This window comes from Musa acuminata, chromosome BXJ2-2, assembly GCF_036884655.1.
Source record: "Musa acuminata AAA Group cultivar baxijiao chromosome BXJ2-2, Cavendish_Baxijiao_AAA, whole genome shotgun sequence".
NCBI classification, from domain to species: Eukaryota; Viridiplantae; Streptophyta; class Magnoliopsida; order Zingiberales; family Musaceae; genus Musa; species Musa acuminata.
The window spans coordinates 12,826,283-12,851,863 of record NC_088339.1 but is presented as its reverse complement, the minus strand read 5'-3'; the positions used below and the strand labels follow the sequence as shown (position 1 = coordinate 12,851,863).

The following is a 25,581-nucleotide window of genomic DNA, read 5'->3' as shown; positions in this document are numbered from 1 at the left end:
TCAATACTCTGTTTAGACCTTTTGATTGGCCACCACCTGAATAATTAATTATGACTTTTTGCTGATGACAAAGGGAGAGAAATGGTTCCCTTTCTTTTATTCTACTTACTTTGATGTTGTAATCCTATGTTGTTTATCTTGATGTTATAAACTTAAAATGCTACATACTTTGATGATTGCAATTTCGTGCTTTGATTTCCATGTTATCTCTTCAAATAATGAGTATGGTGATACAACATAGTGCTTACTTTGATGCTGAAAATTTTTATGATTTTGACTCGAAAATGGATGTCATGCCTTGACATCATTTCTATCAATGAATACGTGGTATCATCTTTAGATTTGGTAAATCATGATGTGCATGATGATAGTAAGTCTAAATTATCAATTTGATGCTTGAATTCAAAGGCGTTGAATTCAAGAGTATCTATTCTCAATTATGGCATATAGATAGGGGGAGTTAAGATTAACTCGATCACCAATTGGTTGTCATCATCAAAAAGGGGTAGATTGTTGAATCTCGAATTTTGATGATGAAATCAATTGGCAAATTATTTAATCTAATTCATGTGCTGAGATAAGTGTGTAGGATTAACTACGATAGTAGTAAGGCGTAAAGTAGATGATAGGTCGGAGTCAAAGACTCGGACGATATATCGGGAGCTCGCTGAGAGTTCATCGTGAGATCACCGGAAGTACGCTGGAAGACTCACCGAAAGCTCGTTGGGAGATCACCAGAAGCATGCCAGAAGACTAGCCAAGAGTTAGTTGGGAGTTCGCCGGAAGACTCGCCGAGAAGTTCGTCGGAGGATTGCAGAGTGAAAGAATCGACGTACCGGACCATGCTTGCCTTAATCGTAGTTAGAATGATAATTAGAGTTTGATTTGAGAGGTAATTCCATCAACTCTATTAGGGGGTCAACTGGGCTCGGAGCTAGGATGGTTTGGGCCGAATACAAGGCCTAATCCAATTGTTGGACTATGACCGACGGTGGCACCGCTAGGGCCGGCGGTGGCACCGCCTGGAAGACCTAGTCTCCCAAGTGGTCCGGGTGGTGGTACCGCCAGTAATTATTGCTGATGGTGGTGGTACCACCAGAGCTCGGTCTCTGAGCTCTATCAGGCAGTAGTACCATCCAGACTAAGTGATGGTACCACCCAATATCAGGTGTCAAGTGATGGTACCGCCCAATAATGGCGGTGGTACTGCTAGTACCCTAGAAAATCGGGATGAGACACTTTTTGGCTCCATTTTTGAAGCCATTGGGGGCTATAAATACCCCACCCTTTTCTAGTTGAAATGACACTGAAAGTGTAATTATAATCTTGAATCTTTGGGACGTAAAAGTGCTAGAGTTTTTCTCCTCCCACTCTTTGCTTTGTAACCATTCAAGAAAGAGGAGTAAGGCTTGTAAGGGTTCTCTCCTAAATCCGACAAAAGGAGAAAGAGCTATAAAAGGTGGTTGGTCTTCACATATTAAAGGAAGGCCTTTAGTGGACGCCGGTAACCTCGATAGAGGAGGAATCCAAAAGTGGATGTAGGTCACATTGACCGAATTACTCTAAATTCTTGTTTGTATTTTATTTTGAGCAATTTACTTTAAACGGCAAATCATTTCATATCAAACTGCTTCTTCTCCTTATCTTGCTTTCACTATGCTTATGTTCGCTTATGTTTCAAGTTGCTATATTTCCGAATCGATTTCCATCGAACGTATAAATTATTTTATGAAATCGAAGAATTTTTCGCTCTTGATCCTAACAAGTATGTTGCACAATGAAGGGGGGGTAAAGTAGAATAGATTTTGATAGAAAACCGATAGTAGAGCTATATTTGATGGAATGAGTATTTCGGATAGAAAATTCACAATAGACAAGGAACGAACTCTCGAAGAAAAGTCATAGTACAGAACTTTATTTGCTGGAATGAGTGTTTTGAATAAAAAAGGCATAATCTCACGATAAAACTTAAATAAGATCGAAAAATAGCTCACCACCAAGTTAAAATCACAAAAGGATATAGAAAGTTCACCACCCCAAGGATTATAAACGAGGATATAGAACTAAAAATAAAAGACTCACCACTCAAGGACGCATCCAAGAGATACAGAGTTTATGGGAGTACTCCAAGAGAGCTTCTGCTAAAATATCATTAGTTTCTAAAGTCATTTCTAAGCCCTAAACCCCAAAATAAGTACTAGTGCATAAAATAACCCTTTTATGCTTAGGAAATTTTGAAATTAAGTATTTTACAACTGCTAACCAACTCCTTTAATGCATTCCTTAGTCATAAAGAAAAGCACCTTGAAATAGCTTTGACTTTATGCAGGGAATATGCTGATGAGCTGTCATATTTAAGTGGGCTAAGTTGAAGATTACAAGGCAATATTATTGGCATATCATCAACAAGATTCATGTAAGTAAATTGTAGTAAATTAGACACTCCCGTGTCACAACCTCTACATTACTTTGATTTTATTTAATTAACCATAGACTTTGCCACTTAACATCTTTTAATCAAAGTAATCAAACGGTAAACAAACGTATGTACATAAATATCTAGCTCATAACGATATATTTTGATGCTTAATTTACTTAATTCTCACAAGTCACATATGTCAACGATGATCATAACTACTAAGTCGGCTGAACTCTTTGCGCTAAATATATCAACAATAATATTTCTTATTTCACAATCATGATTTATGCTCAAATCATAATATTTCAATAATTTAAGTCATTATCCTTGCCTCAAATATTAGCTCATTCTAAGTGTAGATACACTTCAAATTCTTTTCTCAATAAATATCTCATATTTTTAATCATTCCTAATAATGTTTCTAGATTTTTTTTTCATTGCAAAAATTACTACTTGTTATTTTAAGATCACGCGCGGAATGATTCTTGTAAATATAATTTTAATTACCTCCAAGTATATATAACTCACAACTTGATCATGTTGCATCAAAATAAATTTCAACACTAACATCATTCTTTTTGAATCAACTCAAATTCATTCAAAGAAATAATATATCACAAAAGACTACTTTATTTAATTAAGATCATAACTGTTCTCTTTCTCTTTTTTTTTTAAATACAAAATCTGTAATCTCTTAGAATATATAAAGAAACCTCTTTCTATTTTTCTATCCATAATATGTGAAAAATATCACCAATACAAATTTATCTCATTCATAATAAATAAGAGTTGGAGGTGCATTGATAAATCTAAAGGTCATAACAAAAAGAAAATTCATATTATTCATTTATGGTCCAGAAAGCTAACTTAGCTTCATCATATATTATCAATTGTTTAGCTAGTGATAATCAAGTCATATATCAATCTTTAAAAGAGATTTTTTTGCACCCTATAATTAATCAAATAAATTATCATTACTTTAAAAAAAAAGTTATTAATCTGTATCATCATCATCTTATTCTAATCAAAATATAATCTCAAACTTTCAATTTGATTAATCACAAATAAATTCAAGACACTCAAATAAGAGAGATTGTATCTCACAAAACCTTTAACAGACAATTGTCATGGTTGCACTTTCAGTTTAACTAATGTCGTTATGTAAGGAGTTTCCATTACTAATCCAATACCAAATATTAGTTAAATAATAATTTAATTTCTATCTCTATTTGTAATTCAATCAATATTTCTGGAATTCATCAATAGTATGATATGTAAGATATTTTAATGAAGCCAACTTGTGTTTCTAAATCATTGTAATAGAAACACAATAAAACTAATGCGGAAACGAAATAGCGTACCTCCAGCCATTGTCGCCAAGAGTTTCTGCAGAGGTTTCTTCTTGAACTTTGGTTCTTCTCGGCTCAGAACTCTCACTTTATATGGTGTAGGAAAGCCTTTCGCTTCAAAGAGATGATTGAGCCAAGGGACCAAAATCCTCATGTATATATAGATGTTCTCCCATCAAGAACATTTATCATCACCAACTCATAACATTCAAGAATTAATTCAAATTTGTAACGTTTGGACCATAATGAAGAACTTAATGATATTAAATATTTAATTTAATAATAACGGTTTCATGCATAAAGAATAAGAAACTGAAATCATTTAAACCATAATAAATGAAGAAATTCATGATAATAAATTATGAATCTTAATAAGAACGGTTACGTTATTATTAAATAAGATATTTAATAATAACCGTTACATGGCAATATTCATCAACTTCATATTATCTTGATTGAGATTCGACACAGGTAAATAACCTCCAAATTTAACTAATGTCTGGCGGTCAATCACACAATTAGAAAAACAATATCAATGTCTTTTATCTCTGGTTCAACTAAAACTTTATTATCATCAATAAGTAAGCAAGACCCATATACATATATGACAATCACTCAGAGTGCAAATCGATGTCAAATCACTATTCAGCATCCAAGATATATGTATATTAGATTATCTTTCTAAACATAACTGATAGATGAGTATATTCCCAAATGAATTCTTTTCCTATCATCTTAACTAAACATAACCCTATTTTTAATGGATGATATCCTAATATAATTAAATTGTAATGCTCTCAGCCTTGCAGAAAGCAATAAGCAGTACAATCCCATAAATTTTCTTATGAGAAAAGCAAGACTATGACCTCTACAAATCACTTACCATCCTAAATTTACATACTTTGAATAAAACTCTATCACTCATATTATATATTCATAATAAGATATATTATAAATATAATTATATTCTAATTATGATTATCGGTCAACAGAGAGAAAGTCTAATTATAATAGAATTCCTTATAAGATGATCGGAAGAAATTTTCCTAATTACTTATCATAGACCGTTTGTTCTTACCTATAAATAGATAGAATCTCTTATGACTCATAATAATACACAATAATTACATAAGCGGATATACGAATACACAGGTATACGAATGTATGAATACGTGACATGATCAAGAGATTACAGATATTCTCTCATCTTCCCTAGTTACGTGAATCAGTCAATGAGTAATTACATATTTTCTCTCATATTCTTTTTTATCTCTAAATCCATCGATCATAATGGTCACGTGAAAAGATAGAAAGAGATGAGAAGATAAGTCCAGTTCTCCTTACAGATCGATATTTCTACAGATCTCAGATTCGACGATAGTGCGCTCGTAGATCAGAGAAAAGGTTTTCTGAACAGCATCAAAAGGTATGCATCGCAATCTTTATATCTATTGTTTTTATGCTTACAAGATTTATATATCCATATTCATACAACAATAATATTAGAACTAAGAAGATTTAAAACACTTCAATAACTCTTCCAATTATGGAAAGATTATTCCTGGGTGATCATCAATGTAGTGTCCAATTATGGAAAAAGTTATAAGATTGTCTACATTGGCATCTCCTCAAATTCTGCATTAGTCAAAGCCTTGTGCAAATCATGATTGATGAGAATATGAATGGTTTGGTAAATTTCTTCTTGTATGACCAAAACAATGTTCAAAGTTGACATTGGTCCAGAGAGATGACACAAGCCATGATTTAGCCATAAATACAATTTCCTGATCCAAGTTACTTGGCTTAATAAACACTTAATACTCCAAATAAAATAGTTTCCATCAGTAGTTGCTGAGTGTTGGTACCCCCAAAACCATCTACATAAACACTTTACATTTCATAAGTTTGGAAGATCCTTTATGTACTCCCCCATTCCCAGGATGGTGTTCGATGCCTTGTGAGAAAACAATGCTCAAACCTGGACCTGGACAGAAAGATGATGAGAAACTGAAAAGTTCTAACGGTTGCACTTTGGATCACTTCGATATGAATTTGATGCTCCATATATTACGAGAACTGATGAATTGCGGAAAGCTTTTTGTACTCATTGATACACTGATGAACCAACTCTGTTGACTTGATCTAAATCTACATTCGCCCATAGCTAAATCATCACATAATGTCTTGTATGCTGCACTGCAGGGCTTGAATTTCTCCGCCGCCGCCGCCTGCTCACGCGTCGAACAAGGTTATATGGTACCATGTTACAAACTAAAAAACTATGGCTCCATGTAACTATAACTTGGAACAAGAGACAGCACAGGCAAAAATCAAAATAAAAATTATAGGTAGCAATATAATAGTGACTTGTTGTTAGGAAAGAAACGAGAGCTGAACTAAATTGTACCGCATTGGAGTTTCCACCTATAGGGTGTACCAAAGACCTATTTTCACAAAGTACATTGAATTTCAGCATTTCTTAAACATGGAGCAACTATATAAAGTAGATGATCTTCCTTTTAAATAAATTGCACTTCATGTAACATAAGACTATTATTTAAATAATGCTAAATCGCTAAAAACAAAAAAATTATAAGCACAAAAATAAAACCCACTCAAGATTTAAAAAGACTTTAAATTTCATAAATATTAATGCCCCAACATAAAAGGAACAATATTTTGCTCCCTCAAATATTTAATTCTTTGCATAAAAAGTACTATGTATTTATATGCAACATGCATGCAAGACTAGTTTACACCTTTTTATCAAGTAGGCAGAGGATAAAAAAATGTAAAAATTATTCCAGACCATCGGAACTCAGGAGACTTACATGCTCGACTTCTTCCAACTTTAAAGGAAAGGATAACTACAACCCAAGAGCTAAAGCTTTTCATGCCTTTCACATACCTTTCATGCCTACAACCCAAGACTTACATGCCTTTCACAGGTAAATTTGTGCTGAGCAGAGAATATCAGTTTCATTATCTACTGTATATGTCAAACTCCTAAAGCTTTTCTGACAAGTATGGCCAGAAGAACTCCACCAAAAATCTTGAGAACTGTCAGGAATACCATTAACAGCATCACGCCCCTCCAGATGCAGAAAGAAATAGTGTCAAAATCATCATTGTCATTTGTATAGAATTCAAAAGCTTCATTCCCTATCAATATATATCAATAAAACAAACAAAAAAAAGATCCGAGTATAAACAAATAAAACTGCAAGATCCACAAATAAATTAAATAGTCCTTTTTGTTACCTGAACTAGTTTAGCTTATGTGAATTTTACTACAAAAACCTATAACTCTCACCATGTTTTTGTAGCTCAAAACACAAGAAGCAGACTGAAAACTGAAATTTTACAACTTCATCTCCAAATTGTGCCACAAGATGAACTTCAACAAAAACACATAAAAGTCTCAATGATCTTCCTAATGGAATAATAACAAGCATATAGAATTATATCTTTCATAAACATCTCTTTTGCTCTGACAAATAATTATGATACTTGAGCTTAGGATCAAAAGATTGTTCAAATATCCATTGCTTTAAAATAAACATCACCCGATAGCACATTGTCATTTTCCTTCTTGGTGATTCCTATGTCTAGAAAATTTTGGAGCACTGTACTGTCACGAACTCATTTGATTTTGCCTAAGTCGTGCGGCACTTTTGCGTGTCCGTCCGTAAAGGGTCAGCCTCCCTGAAATCTCCTATATACCTTAAGGATCTACAAAAGAGAATACATGTTAGAGAAAGTGTTTCACTTGAGATTCACAAGCAACCATTTCAACAAACACATGATAGCCAATGCAAATTACAAACATAGACTTTGCAAGCTCTAAACAATCACACAACAAAGAGTCCAAGGTGGTCCACCATAGACTAACCAAAATAAGACTACCAAGCTTACTGCCAGCCCTCTACATGCTGTGCAAAGCATAAACAAAGCCGAAAGACACGGACATACATGAACATTACATCAAACACCCTGTTTACAGCTTTGTCCGTGATATTCTCCCCCACTTATTCCTTTAACGTCCTCATCAAAGCCTTTGTAGACGCTGCATCTCCTCGCCTTTGCTAAGTCCTCAATCTTCTATTACAGTTGCAACGCGCTTCTTGGCTCCCAACTGCTCTCCACTGCTGTTGTTGAGTAGTCTAACTTTGATCCGTCATGCAGCTTCAACCCGCCAATGACTCTGACTCCGATGTGGGGTCAGTCAAGTTATGTTGATCCTTGTTAGTTCCTACAGATCCTTCAGATGAAGGAAAATGCCATCCTTGTTATGCGCTAGTCTCTCAAACGTCTCACGCCGCTTAAATTGAGTGAATGTCTATTAGAGTTTTAACGAACATCGCCTTGCAGACTTTAAAGTTTTTGAGGTCTTTCCTTTGCAAAATTCGCCCATCGATTTCTCTTCCACTTAGTTGTCTCTTTCAAGTAGGTTCGCATCACTTCTGCTTTTGATTGGCATTCTGCTGGGAAATGAAGCAGACAGTCAACTCTCAGTAGCACCGATCACTATTGGTGAGGATTCAACAACTATTGTCTTCTGCTAAGTTTCTTCGAGGGGTCTTTGAACCTGTGCAAAGCTCCTCTACTAGATAAATAAGAGAATTAGGGTACTCGGTTTTGCACAATTTCTTAAGGGTTGAGAAGGCAAAGGTTATTCGACTTCGCCCGCCTCCTCGAGAGTTGTACTCCATGCATCGAGATGGTTACTAGCCTTCACCTACTCTTTGCTCACACTTCTGAAGCACTCGAAGTCTTTGTACTCCTTGCGTTGAGTTAGCTATTACGATTCACCTTCTCATTGCCATCGAACTTTGGAATGTAAGAAGTTTTACCCGAATAAAAAGTAAAATTTCATCTTGACTTAAAGCAAGTCTCTAATAGTTTTGGTCGTCTTTGGGATTGTACCATCTTCTCCATCATTTCTATCGCCTACTCCTTTGAGTGGAAAAGGTATAACACTCCTTGCATCGACCTGAAGTTCTTTACTTTCGGCTATCTTGATGAGAAGCTCATTGACACTAGTCTTACAAAGTTCCCTGACCTCTACCCCTTAGCCTTATCTCAATACTTGGAGCTTGCCTCTGCATTCTCCTCCTCCTCTGCCCCTTTCACGACCAACGCTCTCCCTCCATGAGAGCAAGGGATTGATGACTCCACGGAAGCCCTGCCACTTGGTACCATGGCGCTGCCATGCCCATGGCAATACTATCTGTTACCTCGCATCTGCGTCCCTTTCTTCGTGATTGGTAGATCTGCCTCTGCGGCACTATAACACTTCTCCGAGTCCACCTCAATTCTAACCGACTCTTGGTTGTGGGTAGCTGAGTCCCTCTAAACTTATCGTGCTTCCTCGCCCCTTTCGACCACCTGCTTCAATACCTCTGTGTTTTCTGAGCAATTCCCCTTGGTCGATGGAAAGACAAATTACAAATCCCATGCATGGCCTTTGCCATCATGTTGTAGGGCTCAAGTCAATTTTATTCTCCTTAGCTTTCTTGGTAGCAACATTCGCTTACTCGGTCTTGTCCTTTGACTTGCCGAGCTCCCTTAAGCGAATATAAACTCTAGAGCAGTCCAACTCTCCAGTTGCTCCGATCATGCCTCTATATGATCAAGTCCCCCCATGGGACTCACTAGTACTTACACTCGGAATTCTCCCTCGGTGGTACACAACCCTATATGTTGATGACCAAGGCTTTCATCTGATGCACGCATAGAAGGCCCACCTCTACGGTACCATGACATTCACTCCTTGAATCCATAGCCATTGTTGTCGTCGTGTTGTTCATCAAAGTGGAACTCCCAGTAGCTCACCATCATACCTTTGTATAACCCAGTCCCTCGTGAAACTAGTCCCTTGTGTGTCACATTGCCTCGAAGTGTTCCACCACGATCCGCTGCACCATGTCGCCCTCTTGGTGACATCTCCATTGCATTTTGATCTTTGTGGGATGAACTCGGACTACGATGTCTCCATGTGTGGCCTCTACCAACACATCGCAGGGCCTCTACCACTACCGATTGTATTTGCTCCTTTGACAATCGACCTTCGTCCACTCACTCTTGGGTCACACCCGGACGAAGTATAGCTTTAAGACAGTCCCTCGTCTAACAACTCCCAAAGTCCACCGACTTCGCTAAAATTAGTGCCCCATTATCTGGATCCTAGGCCTCTTCCCCCCAGCACAATCTCTGTTGTGCACTGCTTCCTTCGTAACAACTCAAATAATAGCACTATGGCATATTCTTCAAGAGTACCCACCTTCGTGTTCTCTTGCCTTGTGCCAAGGCCTTCTGACCCTAACTTCGCCTCTGCAAGTTGAATCACCTTAGTTACCTCATCAAATGCTTCACCGAGATAAGGTGCATATGCCTCGAAGCTCCCTTCATCTTTGGCACCATATAGGATGAGTCCGCTCCATCAGAATGAGGGACCCATGGAACGACATGATCCCGCTCATGCGTCTGTAAGAGTTCATGTCCATGACTTCTATCCAAGGAAAGCTTCGTGCCTCCGCTTCATGTTTTATCTTCTATGTCGACTCCCTTTATACGACCTGGGCACTTCACCAAATTCCACCCAAGTTGCTCCGCCCCTCGATTTGCATTGAGTTGATGGTAGCCCTCGCGCCCACCATTCCACGAGCCAGCCCTCTGTTGAGTCTGATCTCTATATCGACACCAAGTGTGCCTTAATTTAGCGTTGCCTTGCGTCGCTCCCCCACTTGATCACCAACGCATTACCTCATGCGAGATCATGTGACGACTCCTTGCTACTCGCTCGGTCCATTGAGTTTTGTGGAGTTATTGTCTTAAGGTACCACCTCAACATGTACGGTCCGTTACACATGATTCTCCCTCTAGAGAACTGGGACTATCTCTCCTGGATATCTATCCCGTTAGAGCAACTTTTTTCTTCGCATCCTTCCCTCTAGAAGTTTCGGAGACCACCATCCCCTTATTCTACTTCGCCTTGCTGAACAAACTATGCATTGTTCTGCCCCCGCGAACGCACTTGCTTGATTCGATTGTGAGCCAATGCAGCCCTCGCTGCACCCATCAAGGCCTAACAATATATTGAACTTGCTACACACTTCAGCCTCCGACGGACGTATCCTTTCCACGTCAAAAAGAAAGTTTCAATGCTCCATGGCGCCGAGTTTTGATTGCCTTGGGATGGCCACGGACATTCTATCATCCGCGTACAAGCCCTTGAATGAGTATCGAATTCTTCGAGTTAGCAATTCCCCTTACCTCTGTGAGCTTTGCATAATTCTTTCGGTTGCTACGCAACCCATCCCACCTTGCACAATCTCATCTTTTACCAAGTGCCAAGCTTGCCTTGATCACCGTCAAGTTTGGTTACCAATGTCGAGCCATAACTCGAACTCAGTCATCCTAACCTTTGTGCGCTATACGTTCTTCCTAGCTCGCTTGTCCTTAGGTGCCGCTCGCGTGAAGGGTTAGTCATTCCTCTGAATGCCAATCTTGGATGCCCGCTCCTCTAAGCGACTCATTTCTCTACACCTCAACGCTTGTTTCCTTAAAACGGGCACATGTACTGGCTGCCCTCTGTTGAGAAATCACATGCGCAGCAAAAGAACAGAAAATAAAAACCCCAAATTTCCCAAAGAGATGTTCGTCGTCATACGAAGATTGGTGCACAAAAACCTGCAAAACTTAAATCCACATGTGAGATAGTGTTTTACCTAGGGAGATCGTATATCCCTGAATTCCTACATATCTGTGGGATTGGATGAAGGAGTTCAAGTGCCCTCCTCTCTAGCGGTGATCCACACAGCAAGGCTGTGACGACGCTTCTCAAATCGTTGCCCAAATCTCCACACCTGCTATCTAAGGAGGAGAAGGGGAGAGGAGAATAGGAGATGACAACTATGAAGCCCTAGCCTATGGGCCTTTGATTCCCTCCTATTTATAGAGGCCCCCAATTAACTTAACCCTAATGGATCCTGTCCTATTGGGTATTGGATCTCCATCCAATTACCCAAGCCTCTTAGATTAGTGGGTCTCTACCCAATAATCTCTTATTAGCTCTTATTGGATCTTATTTATGAGATCCAATAATTTATGTGCTTATTGGATATCCAATAAGACAACGGCTTCAACGGATATCTCATATCCGAACCTCTACTCGTCGCAACGCCTACCATATGTGTGTGACTCTTTGGGCCCAATATCGAGCTGTCTGTGAGTCATACCTAATAGAACTCCTTCTAGCTCAATGAATTATTATCTCCATAATAATTCACTCGACTCGTCGACTGCGAATGTACTAGGCCACTACATCGCAGTCCCTAGACGATACATGAGAATCCAATCCTTTAGATCTATCTGTCCTCAGTTACCATGTACCTATAGTCCCTCATCCATATAATATTCCAGAGACCGTATACCGAGCATGGTGCTATCAAGCCCATACGGTTTCTCCTCGAGTCTCGCTCTAATCGGATTCTCCCGAAGAACTCTTTCTCTCTCAATCCGAATAACCTTAGCTAAGGATTTGTCTGAGCAAGTACACACAGGATATTCTTCTCATGATACCGAAAGTGGATGATACTCTATTGACATTCAATAGCCCTCGTAAGGTTGGCTGCCACTCCCAATGATCGACTGTACTATAAGTCCAGAATCAAAGTATCGAGTACTCATACAGGACATCCTTGGTGTCTCAAATCTGAGGACCATTCTACGAGGGCTACCATCCTTACGAGGCACGAGGGTTACGAGGATGGTAGCCCTCGCGCCCACCATTCCACGAGTCAGCCCTTTGTTGAGTCCGATCTGTATATCGACACCAAGTGTGCCTTAATTTGGCGTTGCCTTTGGTCGCTCCACCACTTGATTTAGCAATGCGTCCACCAACGCATTACCTCATACGAGATCATGTGACGACTCCTCGCTACTCGCTCGGTCCGTTGAGTTTTATAGAGTTATTGTCTTAAGGTACCCCTCAACATGTGCGGTCCGTTGCATATGATTCTCCCTCTAGAGAACCGGGACTTATCTCTCCTGGATATCTATCCGTTAGAGCAACTATTTTCTTCGCATCCTTCCCTCTAGAAGTTTCGGAGACCACCATCCCCTTATACTACTCCGCCTTGCTGAACAAACTGTGCATCGTTCTGCCCCCACGAACGCACTTGCTAGATTCGACTGTGAGCCAATACAGCCCTCGCTGCACCTATCAAGGTCGAACAACTTGTTGAACTTGCTATACACTTCAGCCTCCTACGGACGTATCCTTTCTACGTCGAAAAGAATGCTTCAATGCTCTATGACGCTGAGTTTCGATTGCCTTGGGATGGCTACGGACATTCTATCATCTGCATACAAGCCCTTGCATGAGTATTGAATTCTTCGAGTTAGCAATTCCCCTTACCTCTGTGAGCTTTGCATAATACTTTCAGTTGCTGAGCAACCCATCCCGCCTTGCACAATCTCATCGTTTACCAAGTGCCTAGCTTGCCTTGATCACCGTCAAGTTTGGTTACCAATATCGAGCCGTAATTCGAACTCAGTCATCCTAACCTTTATGCGCTATACGTTCTTCCTAGCTCACTTGTCCTTGGGTGCCTCTTGTGCGAAGGGTTGGTCATTCCTCTGAATGTCAATCTTGGAAGCCCGCTCCTCTAAGCGACTCATTTCTCTACACCTCAACGCTTGTTTCCTTAAAACGGGCACATGTATTGGTTGTCCTCTATTGAGAAATCTAGGTGCGACATCACATGTGCAGTAGAAGAACAAAAAACAAAAACCCCAAATTTCCCAAAGAGGTGTTCATCGTCGTGCGAAGATTGGTGCGCAAAAACCTGCAAAACTTAAATCCACATGTGAGATAGTGTTTTACCTAGGGAGATCGTATATCCCTGAATTCCTATAGATCTGTGAGATTAGACGAAGGAGTTCAAGTGTCCTCCTCTCTAGCGGTGATCCACACAGCAAGGCTATGACGACGCTTCTCAAATCGTTGCCCAAATCTCCACACCTACTATCTAAGGAGGAGAAGGGGAGAGGAGAGTAGAAGATGACAACTAGGAAGCCCTAGCCTATGGGCATTTGATTCCCTCCTATTTATAAAGGCCTCCAATTAACTTAACCCTAATGGATCTTGTCCTATTGGGTATTGGATCTCCATCCAATTACCCAAGCCTCTTATATTAGTGGGTCTCTATCCAATAATCTCTTATTAGCTCTTATTGGATCTTATTCATGAGATCCAATAATTTATGGGCTTATTGGATATCCAATAAGAAAAGGGTTTCAACGGATATCTCATATCTGAACCTCTACTCGTCGCAACGCCTACCATATGTGTGTGACTCTTTGGACCAATATCGAGTTGTCTATGAGTCATACCTGATAGAACTCCTTCTAGCTCAGTGAATTATTATCTCCATCAAGGTTCACAATATCGTACCGTACCGGTATTTCAACCTGGGCTCGGTACCGGTACAGTATGGTGTACCGAGCGGTACACCCAGGTTCACCGAGCACTGTAGCATTGCTACAGTGCACTGCTACAGTGCGGACGGTACCGGGCGATCCGCGTACCGCTGGTTTGTCGGACCGGTACGTACCACCCGTATCGGGCGGTACGATTCGATATGGCAGACCTTGATCTCCATAATAATTCACTCGACTCATCGACTACGGATGTACTATGCCACTACATCGCAGTTCCTAGATGATACATGAGAATATAATCCTTTGGATCTATCTGTCCTCAGTTACCTTGTACCTATAGTCCCTCATCCATATAATATCCCAGAGACCGTATACCAGGCATGATGCTGTCAGGCCCATACGGTTTCTCCTCGAGTCTCGCTCTAATCGGATTCTCCCGAAGAACTCTCTCTCTTAATCCGAATAACCTTGGCTAAGGATTTGTCTGATCAAGAACACACAGGATATTCTTCTCATGATACCGAGAGCGGATGATACTCTATTGACATTCAATAGCCCTCGTAAGGTTGGCTGCCACTCCCAATGACCGACTGTAGTATAAGTCCAAAATCAAAGAGTGGAGTAATCATACAGGACATCCTTAGTGTCTCAAGTTTGAGGACCAGGTACACTACTAGGACGACGGAATCACTGTCTAACAATGAGGTATCATCAACCATCCATCATTCCGTAAGCGAATCAATCAGTGAACCTATTCTCCAATTAGCACCTGCACTGTATCCCTAGTATCCCCACACAAACAGCTATGAGACTAGCCACCTCCATCATATGGACGAGTATACAGTACACCAGTCTATCCAGTTATCTCGATGTCCCTCTCGAGTAACCTATGACTAGGATTATTTAGGGTCTGTGTTTAAAGGTGAATCGATCTCATCATCATAATCTCATCACGATCCGATTCTCATTGCACAGATCTATAGACATCACAATATATATATGCAACAAGCAATATAAAGTGAGAGAATATCATAATAATAATAAGAAAAAAGATTGTGTATCAAGTCATACGTGTCATCACTCATGTGATTAGCTTGCAGGACACCTATGACTAGCAATCTCCCACTTGACCTAAAGTCAATCACCTTAATGTCGAATACCTATCGGACCTGTATGACGCTCAAAGACAATTTGAGACAACGGTTTTGTCAGTAGATCTACGATGTTATCTTCAGATAGAACTCTTTCCACTGCTACATCTCTTCGGGTCATGATCTCTCTAATAAGCTGGAACCTCCTTAGAACACTTCTAATGAGACCTGGTTCCCTCATTTAAGCAATCGCCCCGTAGTTGTCGCGATATAAGGGAATCGGCTCCTCGCTGCTTGGAACGACTCCTAGATCTGTGATGAACTTCTTCATCTAAACTCCCTCCTTTGCTGCCTCTATCGCAGCAATATAATCTGCCTTTGTGGTCGAGTCAACAGTAGTGTCTTGCTTGAAACTCTTCCAACATACTGTTCCTCCATTCATGATGAACACATACTTTGAATTAGACTTGCTATCATCGACATCGGACTAGAAGCTCGAGTCCATGTAGCCCTTAACCCTAAGGCTACTTCCTCCATATATCAGTAAAAGATCCTTAGTCATTTTCAAGTACTTAAGGATACACTTTACTGCTTTTCAGTGCTTTAAGCCTGGATCTACCTAATACCTGCTCTTGATACTTAGAGCATGCGCTATCTCAGGCCTGGTACATAACATAACATATATGATAGACCCTATTGTCGATGCATAGGGTATTCTATCCATGTTTACCCTTTCTTCAGGAGTCTTTGAGACATACTCCTAGAAAATGATATACTATGTCTCATTGGTATGAGACATCTCTTGGAATTTTCCATACCAAACCTTTTGATAATGGTGTCTATGTACATATTAGGACAAGCCAAGCATCCTCTTGGATCTATCTTTATAAATCTGAATCCCCAATATATAGGATGCTTCTCCTAAATCCTTCATGGAAAAGTATCTAAATAGCCAAGCCTTTACTGTGGAGAGCATTCCTATATCATTCCCAATAATCAGGATGTCATCCACATATAGCACCAAAAAGGTGATAGCGCTCCCACTTATTTTCTTGTACACACAAGGCTCATCTTCGTTCTTAATGAAGTTATAAGATATGATCGCCTCATCAAATCTTATGGTCCAACTTCGGGAAGCTTGCTTCAGTCCATAAATAAACCTAAGCAACCTACACACTTTATCTGGACTATCATTGGACACGAATCCCTCGGGTTGTATCATATACACCTCCTCAAGATTACCATTGAGGAACGTAATTTTCACGTTCATCTGTCAGATCTCATAATCATAGTGTGCTGCAATAGCCAATAGAATTCAGATAAATTTTAGCATGACTACGGGTGAGAAGGTTTCGTTATAGTCAAAACCTTGCCTTTGACGATACCCCTTAGCCACTAGCCTTGCTTTACAGGTCTCTACCTTTTCATCTACTCCGATCTTCTTCTTGAAGATCCACTTGCAACCAATGGGTACAATACCCTCGGGAGTATCAACTAAGTTCCAAACATTGTTAGAGTACATGAAATCTATCTCAGAATTCATGGTCTCTTGCCACTTCCTGGAGTCTATACTCGTAATAGCCTCCAAGTAGGTCTGAGGATCAATATCCTCAACATCCTCCCATTTAATATGTCACACATATTTCTTAGGAGGATGGAATACCCTATCGAACCTACGTAAAGTCGGAACTTGTGTTCTGTATAATCGGACATAGGTTACTCGAGAAAAAAAATGTGTTCTCGAGAGGTTACTACGTAAAGGTGAAACTTGTGTTCTTTAACGATGTCCCTCTCGAGAAAGTCCACAGAATAAAACTGTTTTCTCTGGAAAATTTAAAGAAAAATTAGCACCAAAATCATGATAAATAAATAGTGCATCCACCGTAAAATAGAAAAAGAAAAACTTATATAACTGTATCACCAAGTAATTCAAATGTATCACTTATTCTATCATGTAGAATGTTTTGAGTCACATGCCCTGAGAAGATGTTCAGGTCACGAAGTTATCACAAGTAGTTCAGTAAAAGCAGTAGCCAATCGTTAGTGGCATGCTTAACTTAGGTAGCCAAAGGAAGACGTACAAACATAGTAGTTTGGAATCCAGAAAGCTCTACCATGATACCAGTAATTACACCTAATCTCAAAGTTTCTTAGATCTTAATCACAGTTCGTATGGAGAGGATAAGGGACCTGAATGAAATTGTTAAAAGCTAGCACTTGTTCTCCTCATCATTAGATCATCGTCTTTCTGGAATGACTTTGCTCTTCTTAATGTAGAACTGAAATATTACCTAAAATAGGAATAAAATCCTTAAACTCAATGACAAGATGGCCATGGTTTCAGAAACATTATCCCTGCAAAGCATGAGGGACAAAGTTATGCACACTACAAGACTGATCAATCCTACTGGCCTATGTGGAATGTTTGGAAGCAAGTTTTCTGAACAATGTATAGAACATCATATCCAAATCCTCCAGCTTAATTGCTTAGATTGAAAAAAGAGAGAGAGAAGACTATCCAAGAACAGTCTAAGAGATTTGTTTCCTAAACTCATCCATGTTTAGTCTGTGACAAAAATAAAGTGAATCAACCTTGCTTCAGACAGATACCAAACACTTATGAGATAACAAGGTATATGATTTTCTTAATGTTGGAAAAAGTATCATGCTAGTCATCAACCAATTGATGCTGGAAGTGCTTGGAACAAGAAGTTGAACTCTGAATCATAAACCTGAGACTTTTCCAATTTGAACACAGAGAAGCAAGAACATACATTTACGTTCTGCACATGTCCAAGAAACTAGCTCCCGCTTTGTGATAGTAGCCATGGATGAGAAACAAGAATCATGTTGTTGGTTCAATGCTTTGCATAATAAACAGAAGTTTAGCCTTAGATTTAATCATGAACAACAACCAACTTGTATCATAATAAAAAACTGTTAGCATTGCTTCAGACTTCTAATTTCCTATCCCTAACCTGTAAAGACCATATATAACATAATCTGTTCTACATCAAAAGGTGCAAAAAGAAGGTGAAATTCTGGAGTTCAAAGTATGGTGCATTTTGAATGATGGCAAAATAGACTCCTAGAGAACTGTTCCAAATTATGCAGCCAATGAATCAAAGCTCAGCTCTTAAGCTTGGCTCTCAGATGACATCTTGTGCAATATGTTTAAGGTGGACATTGCGCTTTTTGCATATTGAAAATTAGCGACTGAATTTCATATTGGACAATTACCATTATATCCTTCTATAGCTATCGATACAGCAAGCGTTGCAGACAGAGAACAGAGAAGGTTACTTAGGCAAATACAGCTCAGGTTGGTAATGGAGAGTTTTCTTGAACACAAGGCAATATGGGGAGGGAATTGTGGCAGGGTTTGTTGGTGTAGAAGACATCCATTCAGAAACAAGGCTATGGAAAAAAGAAAACATATTCACTTTAGACAATTTAATGTAGTTGATAGAATCTAAGAAGTGTAAGCAGATATGGAGGAAAGAAAAGGTTTGACTTCAAACGACTCAATTTAGTTGATGCAACCTCAGAAATGCAAAGGAAATTATGTGTTACAAAGATTGTGTAGAGTGCACAATAGAAGTAATTCGAAATGAAGACCAGAAACATTGGTATGGAAATGTTTTCAGTTAAACAAGTGATAAGAATGGCCAGGCAAAGAGAAAACAACAGCCAACAGCTTAGTAGTTCTAAACTGGTAATAAAATCTTTGAGAAGACTAATAGCAACAACATAATATATAAACAGCCTTACAAGTCACAAGTAGATAAGTGTCAAGTAGAATACACAAAACCAGCTAGGCTAGCAGAAGGAAAAGTTCTCATATATTAAAGTTAACCTGAAAGAGGTACTCGGCATAGTCCGAGAGGTTGCAGACTAGTATCCTTTTAGATTCCATCTCTCTATTCCATTTTGCATGGTAGTTGAGTCGCCGAAAATATAATTCATGAAGAACATTATGCTCTCTAACAATAAATATATAGACTTTCTTTAGAACCAAGAAAGAGTACTACGCTTTAATATGTAAGAAGAATTCACTAGAAGTTTTCACATAAAGTAAGAAACAAAGGCAAATGTAAGACTAACCATATAGCATGCTCATAATAAAGTTTTTTTTATACTACGTGAAATAGAAATAGTTGAAGTTTAGAGACATTTGGTTGGACTTGTCGGAGTTGCTTGTCCGTTAAAAGAGTTGGTTATTGAGGTATTTCAACTCTAACAAAGAGAAAAAACACACAACACAGGATATTATTTGGAGGAAGGAAAGAAGAAAAGAAGGGGGAAAAAAAATCCTAATTTAATTGAAAAGGAATGTGCTTTCTGATGCAGAGCAGAGATACAAGAAATGAATAGAAGCAGGGATGCTCAATTGATCAGAAAGTTGTGCAACCCAAGAATTGAACCATGACGTACCGTTCGAAGTTAACCACCTTCCTGAAGTAGTTCTCAGCAAGGGCAGACTCGCGTTTCCAAAGTAATGTAGGTGGACACCACAATTTCGCATAGCAGCATCCGTGGAAGGAAATAATTCCCAACACGCTTAGCCTATGAAGCCTCTCATCAAATTGCAGATTTCGTTCATTTTGTATTGTATGAATCAGACAAATAGAGGACAAGGGAGGAGTCCGAATTGTATTACCCTTCTCCGGGCGCAAGCAAGCAATCGAAAGAAGTCTAGGACTTACCTAGAAAGCATCGAACAGAACCCACCTTAAGATTTAACAGTATGTCGCAAGGTACTGATTCCAATCCCGGCTTCATCGCTTACTCTTTTGAAAATAAAATAAAATGGATCAGAACTCATGAAGTGCCAATACTTGTCTTGCGCTGCAAGACGGGGGTGGGGGTGGAATCGAAGAAGGAGATGGGCACCGTCCAGGGGAGGGGGAGCGGGAGCAGCGCGGGGGCTGACGAGAGCGGATCGCAGCGACCAGGACGTTCATCTTGATGCCGGCTCTCTTCGGCTGTGGCTCCGGTTCTTGGTTCGTGAGGTTAGTGTTTGGGCCGGGCCAGATGGAGCTCAATCCGGCTCATTTAGAAACTGGGTTCTGAGGCCGAACCGGATCTGTATTTTCAGCCGTTGATCACCTTGTCGGTGAAGTGCACATTTTTAATCCGCGTATAATGAAATGACCAACTCGAAGAGCCTTAAGCTACATGTTGGCAAGAGATATGTGTTGCTCATATATTTGAGATGAGATATGTGATATAAGATTTTCTCGAGGAAATCTCTCTATTGATAAAAATCCTCTATAAATAGGAGAGGGATATGTTAATGTATTCAAGTTAAAATTATTTCAATAAAACTTCTTCACTTCTTCACTTCTTCAATAAAATTTTTATAATAATTATTCTTATCTTCTATTATTTTCATTAATATATAAAGCAGAGTTTATTGGCCACCTGGCCACGTTTTGAAGTAATCGTAATACTCTTGCTCGCTTGCATGCGTTGGAATGTTCAAGACAAAGTTTCTACATCCAAAACAGCAAATATTCGTCACATTGTTTTGCATCAGGAACTCAAATCTCAAGATGGGAGAAAATTGAGTGTCGATGGTGACATAAAGTTGCTCTTCTACCATCTGAGATCCGAGTGATTCAAGTTCCAATTACAAAGATCGATCTCTATCGGCAAGCATTAAATGGTGTACATTATTGATGAGACAGCCCCCGCGTATTGGACCACCATTGAAGTTGACGTAACAATGAACTGTCACCAAAAAATTAGGCTCAAAAAGTTAATTACCTTGTGATTGAATTGAATATTATGTAATTTCAATCATAATTACTGTGACTGAAGGATTTGTCTTCCTATCCATTTCACACGAGTAAATACTTTTCAACAAGCTTTGCTAGTAGGTTTCAGTCTAAACGAACATTCAAAAGGCTTTCCATCACCCTTTGCCTGCAGATGCTGAACCCATCCACAATATTTCAAGATCGAGGAGGATTATGTTTTCTCCACTGATGAAGAGAGCGGTCAAACAGTCGTCGGTGCATGTACCTGTCTCTTTCTCTTCGCTTTTAAGGTACAGATTTGGAACTCGACATCGAAAGATTCGTCGAGGCATTGGATTCCGGAACGCATCATTATCAAAGTCACAAAAAGCTCTACTTTAATATTGGATTCATGATTCATCTGTTAATTATTTTCAGAAATTTGGAACATGAAACTTACATACATTCACGTGCATGGCTTAGCAGTAAGATAGGACACACATTGTCTGCTAAAGTTTACTCATGGGGCCGACCTTTCTGCTCTACCTTTTCATGGAGCCTTGTTTCTATCCAACCCTTCCGGTACACCATGCTTAATTGCCACCAACAAGAAGAATAGTCATTTGAAGTGGCAGTAAGCGGCTGGAAGAAGAAAAGCTGGGAAGAAAAGAGGGTTACGCAAAAGGAAGAAAAAGATGAGACTTGACAAGGCTTTTGTGGCAGCCGGAAGAAAAGATGGAGAAGAAAATGGATCACGCAAAAGTAAGGGAATGTTGAGACCTGCATCATGATGGAAGATGACGATGCTTTCCATTGTTAGATCATCATCTTTCTGAAGAGACAACTTTTCTTTCCCTTGATTTAGTGCCCAATCCACCTACTCAATTCTGGTTCATATCAAATGTGCTCTTTTATTTTTATTTATTTATTTTATTTTATTTATTTATTATTATTATTACATTTAATAATTATAAATTAATTAATTAATTAAAAAAATAATTTCATTAATAAAATATGCATGATTTCAACCCTTTGACCCATAATATGCAACTCTTCTCTCTTCCTCTATTGTGACTCATTAATCATAATATGCATGATGCTCTCACGAGGGAAGATCATACATCTATTTATATTCCAGACTCATGGCACTTAACTAAATTAGGACTTCTCATAATCCTCTCTATCCTTGTTTGATTAAACTATAAACTTAGCATCTCCTAAATCAATTAAATAATTATCTTAATATTTCTAAATTAATTAAACTTTTATTAGCATTATTTTAACACTTCTCCATAATATAAATATCCAAGTTCTTCCCTTCAAAATTTAAAAAAAAAAATCTAATGCCAAAGATTTAGTGAAATTATTACTAAGGTGTTCTCTTTTGTTATAGCAATTGAACCTATCATGCTTTCAACAACTATGATAGATTGGGCTCTTAGGGGTAATAACTATAGTCTTGCCAAAAGAATTTTTTTTGTTTGAGACTGTTGCTCGAGTGTTGATGGGATCTATCAATACCTCTTATCGGATAATAAAAATTCATCATCCTTAATTTCTTTGAATTAGTTGTATGTTTTGATTCTTTCTCAAATTTAATGGGTTCTTCAATCTCATCAAACTTATATCTTTCAAAAGTTTCAACTAAAGATTATACTTTTCTCGGTGGAGTTTCTTCTGAAGAACTAGGGCAGAGTTTAAGATGATGATTAACTATGACTCGAGAATTTTCTTTAGAACTATTAATGTTCGACATTGAAGTAGAGCACATATTCTCTAGTTTCAACTAACCCAACATTATCATTCAATGTCAACTGAACGTTGATTTGAAAGGATTCAAACATTGGTTAATAACTATTATCATGCAGCTCACCATAATCATCCAATGTTATAATACCACCATCTTCATCAAAATAACTAACAATAATATCAACTTCTCGACTAAATTTAAAAGGTCAAAGATCTTCCTTCTCAATCTAGTTATATTATGATATATATATGTCCTTGTAGGCATTGAACCACTTAAATGTATTATTGTACCTTACCTTAATCACAAAATCTCACTTATTTGATGCATCATTAATTAATAGACTAACATGTCAAAAGTAAGGTCTCTAATTTTTTTTTTCTCTTCCCACAAAATTAGTTTTCAAAACTTTTCAATATGATCATACTGAATATTTTCGTATAACAAGTTTGATTGTTGCCCTTAGTGTTTCCATAAGTCTGATCATCGGATTCATAGTGACTTTGATTGTCTGATTAACCTCTTGCACCGTAACTACGACCCTTAAAATTTTATTTGCTTGGTTGTTCAATGCCATTATTATTATTTCTTCTTCTTAGAAAGATTTAATTTACTTTGCAAGGCATGCTCAATATTAGTATCTTTAAATTCACTCGATCTATGCTTGTATGTTTGTAAAGAACCAAACAATTCACTTTGTAAAGAACCAAACAATTCACTGACATGTAATTTATCATATATTTTATTATTAATAATTTTTGTGTCGAGAACTAAGCAATCTATCCTTAATAATTCCTTGATCATAAATTAATTTTCCAAATCATCTCATTTGATTGACTATCTCTATGACTCTTAAAAATAAATAAATTTTCTTATTTTCACTTTTTTTATAAATAATTTTTTATAATTTTTATAAAGAATTTAGAGTTTGACGACTAATACCTTAGAGCTCTTATGATACTCTTGGTCCAAGATCTCTCAATCCTATTAAGAGTTTGTTATTTTAAAAATCTAAAGAAATATATGTTAGTTTGGCAAGTCCCACATAATCCTACATCAGGAAAATCAAGTTTGGTATCTCTTGTTTAAACTATAAATAAGCCTGAGTTTTGAAGTCAGATGTACCACAAGAAAACATATTTGTTTATTTTAGGCTTTTCTTGTTTAGTAGTTTCGTGTTTTATGGCCTAGGAACATCTTCCTAAGGCATTTGTAATAGTCTCTCTTAATTGACTGAACCATATAAATCTGGTGTTCTTATAGTTTTTATTTTTTCTATTTTATTATTTTTTTTGGGTTACCAAATTACCCTTTGGTAAATTTCCTAGGGCTATCTCTAACAAACTAGTATCAGAGCTTAGTTTCGGGATCTAACAAACTAGTATCAGAGCTTAGTTTCGGGATCTTTTGACAACAATGACAATAACAAAGATCGTTATAACTCAAGATGGAGGCCTGGTTCAAGACGAAGTTGATTTGACAGTACAGGGAGTTGAGAATATTTCAGATGGTACATCAAAGGAAGATCTTGTGGGTATGGATAAGAAGGCTCGATCAAGCATTATTCTAAATCTCTCTAACGAGGTTTTAAGGGAGGTAGCTACGGAGACTACGGCTAAGAGCATGTGGGACAAACTTAAAACCTTGTATATGAAGAGGACAGTGGAGAATCGTCTCTACTTGAAGCAGAGTTTATATATGCTTCGGATGACTGAAGGTACATTTATACTCTCACATCTTGATAAATTTGATTCCTTAGTTATGGATTTGGAGAATATAGATGCGAAAATTGATAACGAGGATAAAGCCCTGTTACTTTTGTGTTTTCTTTTCCAATCCTTCAAGTATTTCTGTGATACTATGATTTATGAAAAAGAAATAATTTCGTATCAGGAAATTAAATCTGCACTAAAATCTAAGGAGCAGATAGATAGGGATATCACTGGGGAAAGTAGAGGGAATCAGGTTGAGGGTCTAGTTGTTAGGGGGAGAACAGATAAAAGAGAATTCGACAGTAGTAGATCTAAATCTAGATATAAATACAGAAATAGAAATTTGGAGTGCAGATATTATCATAAAATAGGACACATTAAGGCTGATTGCTTTAAATTAAAAAATAAATTAAAGCAAAAATGAAAAATTGTTGAGAAAACTACTGAGTCCGCTGAAGCTAGTGTAGCAGCTGATGAGAATGTTGGAAATATTTTTTTTTCTACTGATGACAAGACGAGGTCTAAAAATGAATGAATTTTAGATTCGGGTTGTTCTTATTACATGTGTCCTAATAGAGATTTGTTTTCCACATATGAATCTTGTGATGGTGGAATTGTTTTGATGGGCAATAATGTCGCGTGTGATATTGTTGGTAGAGGCACAATCCAAATTAAAATGCATGATGGTATTGTGAGGATGCTCACTAATGTTAGACATGTTCTTGATTTAAAAAAGAATCTCATCTCTTTAGGCATCCTAGAGGCTCTTCGGTGTAAATACGCAGCTGAAGGTGGAGTTATGAAAGTTTCTAAAAGTGCTCTTATTGTTATGAAAGCTTGTAGGTCTAGTAGTTTATATATTTTGTAGGAAACTACTATCATAGGCTCAATTGCATTCTCGTCATCATCATTGTCTGATTCTGACATCACCAAATTATGGCATATACGTTTGGGTCATATGAGTGAAAAAGGTTTGAGCATATTGAGCAAAAGGGGTCTTCTTTGCGGATAGAGTACTAGGCCACTGGATTTTTATGAACACTATATTTTTGGAAAGCAGAAAAGAGTCAGCTTCA

The 25,581-nt window shown here is 38.1% G+C and overlaps 1 long non-coding RNA gene across 5 annotated transcripts; it reads right to left on the bottom strand.

Moving 5' to 3' along the window:
* Positions 1 to 5,435: 5,435 nt before the first annotated feature.
* Positions 5,436 to 20,315, bottom strand: LOC103972965 (uncharacterized). Of its 5 annotated transcripts, none has more exons than XR_001976441.2 (5): positions 20,199 to 20,315; positions 20,037 to 20,095; positions 19,740 to 19,871; positions 19,162 to 19,288; positions 5,436 to 6,860 (listed from the first exon to the last, which is right to left on the bottom strand). It is a non-coding gene; the product is annotated as an uncharacterized LOC103972965 (long non-coding RNA). The 5 variants fall into 5 exon arrangements; XR_010484340.1 differs by having other exon boundaries at positions 5,436 to 5,996; positions 6,677 to 6,860; positions 20,037 to 20,290; XR_010484338.1 differs by having other exon boundaries at positions 5,436 to 6,930; positions 20,037 to 20,285.
* Positions 20,316 to 25,581: the final 5,266 nt, after the last annotated feature.